Here is a 4191-nt window from a genome sequence, read left to right as displayed (position 1 = left end):
AAGTTTTTTTTGATGGGGGCAAAATTGTAATATTTTGTAATTTATTTATTTTTTAAATAGCAGAAGCATGGATGGTGGAATTTTCTTCATACCAGAAAACCACACCTTGTTTTGCTCATAGTAAGCTAAATCTTTGGTTAGGATAAGGTGTGAGACAAGGCTGATAAAATCAGTGGCTGTCAGGGCCTTTCAGCAGATCTGTTGGCTCAAAACTGGAAGATATAAAGTTCTGTCTGTGGCTTCATTGTAGTTTTCCTGTAGTACTTTATGATGTCTTAATATAAAATCCCCAGTTATTCGTATTTGCACTCATCCTCAGAAAAGTATTTTATATTTCTAGGATTCAAAATATTGAGTTTTGCCCATATGAGCAAATATTTGCCTGCCTTAAGCAAGATATCAACTTGCTGGTATGTTGTACCAGAGAACAGTAGAGTTTAGCCGCATGTAAAAGTCTGTACAAAATTTTTGGGTTATCTATCCAGTGGACATCGAGATATTTACTTGCTAAGGAAAAACTTTGGGAGGAAAAAATAATCTGATCTCCAAAGTCAGATACCAATATACACGAATGCTTAGAAACATATAGATATCATGGCAGTTCAATCAATATGAACCATCCTTGAAAACAAACCTTGAAAATAAAACTATGCAAAAGTGAAATCAGCTATTTTCAGCTCAACATCATGGTAAGAGCTAGTGGGAAACTACGGTTCATTTGAGTGGTCCCTGATTGTACCCCAGATCTACAGACCCCATATGAAGCCTTTTTAAGAACACAATGTATTTTAAGGTCCTACAAAACAATTAACTAGTGAATAAATAGAATGTGGTGGAGACAGATGCTGGTGTGATTTGACCTGTTGATGTTGTGGAATCTGTGAGAATGTGCTATGGGTCTCCATGTCAAATTTGACTCCTGGAGAGTGCTTGGCAGAATAGCAAAAGGCTCTGAGTTACTAAACAGAGCCATTAGTGTTGGGTAGACCAGTGGTCTGGCCTGAGGGCCTGGTTGAGCGGCAGGGGTCCTGTGGTAGGAAGTTGTGGTCTGTAGAAGGCAGGCAAAGGGATTTGGAAGCGTGAAGCCCAATTCACATGGCCTACTTGCTGGACCAGGGTATGAAAGAGATAGGGTGTCTGGGAAAATATGTGGATATTTTGGATTCATCACATTTGGAGACCACAGAAGACACTGAATCTTACTATCTATCTTCATCCAGGCATCTTGTGACAAGCATAACCCTAGTATTACTTTTGTATAATATGCAAATGTTATTTCATCCCCAAACAACAGTAAATGTAGGTTGATACTGCAGATAATGTATGTACTGTGGTTCGTCCACAGTACTGGGGAGTAACGGAATACATGTACCATTGTTACGTATTTAAAATACAAAAGACAAGTAACTGTATTCGGTTAAAGTTACCAGTTAAAAGGGTGATAATTAGAATACAGTTGCTTTGTTGAAATAAATGGATTACATGGTCTTTTACTGTTTATGTTAGGCTATCCCCTCTCTAATTTTGGTAATTTCACACATTGCTGGAGACCCAAACAAAACACGAAATAAGAGGCTCTAATGTAAGCGCCTTGTTAATGTTGGTGTCATCAGTTACACAATGGACCTGAAGCCAGCACAACAGAGCCAGCAGTGCATGGGCAGGAATACATTCCTTACTTGGAAATTCCACTTCGTATTTAAACAACAAAGGGATGGGCGAAATTTGACCGTTCAATGCGAACTCTGTTTGCCAGCAACCAAGCTGCTGTCAGCGTCAAAAGACTCCACCTCCAACCTAAGGGAAGTAAGTTATTTAAAAAAAAAAACAACTAATGTTAGCCTACTGCAACTACCTTGTTTTAGTTGTGGTAGCTACCTGGTTTATGTGCCACTTCAGTATCTTTGATGTACTATTGCTGTGTGATTTATTACTATTACTGAAGGCTACTTGCCACCAAGCTAACATTGTTAGCTGCCATTAACTGAGGTTAGTTCATAGACTGCAGACTGTTATACTTGATGGATAGCATTAACAACCTCCTACCTACAAATAATCATGTGCAATTCTGAAAGCAAAGTCTACAAACTTACCTCAGCTAACGCCAGCTTGGTGGCGAGCAGAGATGGGCAGTAATCTGATTACTTTTTTCAAGTAACGAGTAAAGTAAGGGATTACTATTGCAAAAACGGTAATTAGATTACCGTTACTTCCCGTAGGAACGCTGCGTTACTAAAACCGTGATTTTTTTGCGAGAATGTCTCATGACAGTGACGTAAGCGAGTGCGCCGTTAGTGACAACAGCTGTGTGCAGATCAACAATGGATCACATATCGATTGTGAGAGAGAGTATGAGCGTGCAGCGTTTAAAGCGTGGAAGTACTGACCTTACTTTGAGTTTGATTCCATAAAAAGTGAAAAAAACATTAGCGTCCATCGTGCGTGGGAAGAAAACTTCTTTTTACAGCGAAAAAACCCCCTAAACTTCCAAGCAAGCACCGAGTGCGCAACGATGTAATGCGCAACTGACCGCGGCACACCTGCACCAAGGTAAACCTCCGCCTACTGCAGTCCTGCTTTACAGGTGAAAATAGAGCTGCATGGATCACTACACTATGAAACCATTTGTTTTCTCTTCCTGTCTTTTACTCAGTAAAAACGTTATCAATAAATTTAAAAAAAAATTAAAATAAGGCTTTTAATCAATTCTGAGATATTGTTCTGGTCAGTTAAGTAGCACAGGGGGCTGTTAATAGGTTTGAGGTGCACTAGAGGGGCAACAATGACAAAACCCCTAAAACAGGAATGGTTTTATAGGTGGAGATTACTATATTTTTCCCTTTTTCTTTTTTGATTGTTTTTTCACTAGTTTTGCATTTGGCTAGGCTCAATGTCACTACTGGTAGCACGAAATCATACCTGGACCCTACAGAGGTTACACAGGTAGTCCAACTCCTCCACAAAGAAATCCTTGGACCCATTGTCAGACCCTTCACTGGTACAGTGGTTCCCGGGTGCCTCCAACTGTATGACAACATCTGGCTTCATGTAGTGAGAGTATGGAGGCAGTTCCTGAATGATCAAGAAATTGATACCATTGACTGACCCTCAAGCTTTCCCGACCTAAACCCAACAGAACACCTCTAAGACATCCATCCAATGCTCCCAGGTTGCACCTCAGACTGTCCAGGAGCTCAGTAATGCCCTGGTCCATATCTGGGAGGAGATCCCCTGAGACACTATTCATCATCTTATTATGGTAAATGGTAAATGGCTTGTATTTATATAGCGCTTTACTAGTCCGTAAGGACCCCAAAGCGCTTTACACATCCAATCATCCACCCATTCACACACACATTCACACACTGGTGATGGCAAGCTACATTGTAGCCCAACTCTTGAGCCACAATAGCCCCACTTATGAGCATGTTCCACATTGTTCGGCATGTATAAAAGCACATGGGGAGCATACAAACAACAGAGTACCATTTTGAGTTGCTGCTCATGACTTTATCAAGTCTTAAGACTTTTGCACAGTATACTAACTATATTCTGAGTAATTTTAAGAATGTAAATTTGACCCTTTGGGTTACACTTTAACAAAGCCACAGGGACAATGGGAATCCCATTTTGCTAGTAGACTATCCCATTCTTTGTGTTTGAGCTGTGGGTCTGGGCATAGTGAGTTCTTGCTTTGCAGAGGGCCAGTGGTTATCACTTCAAACACATACCACATCATTCTCTATCCAGGACCCTTTTTACCTGTGGTTGCATGTTCTTCCAATACTAATTAAACTCCACAAACCTAAGGGCAACACAAAAAGCCAACTGCTAATTTGTTTACTTTCAACAGCTCCACTCCCTTTCATGTGATATGTGTCTTGGGGAGCTTCTGGCACCTGCCAGGGGCTTTCTTTAACGTAAGGGTGAGCCAGACTGTCCTCATGAACCCAGCAGCTCGTTTCAGTTGCAGTAGACTTGACGAGGAAAAAAGAACTCAAACTGTGGTTGTGTTCAAGTCTTGAAGCACTGACACAGTGATATCTTTGAAATACTGGCTGTGGTGAGCAGAGAGATGGTGCTATCTGTCAAATCCTGATTGATTTTATGATTACATCAGTCTTCCTGATTGTCCATTGTCTTCTCAACCATTCACTCATACTCCCAAAGCGTACACACACACACACACAC

Source organism: Pundamilia nyererei, unplaced genomic scaffold (genome assembly GCF_000239375.1).
Source record: "Pundamilia nyererei isolate P.nyererei 1_Seehausen unplaced genomic scaffold, PunNye1.0 scaffold00109, whole genome shotgun sequence".
NCBI lineage: Eukaryota > Metazoa > Chordata > Actinopteri > Cichliformes > Cichlidae > Pundamilia > Pundamilia nyererei.
This window is presented reverse-complemented; position numbering follows the sequence as displayed.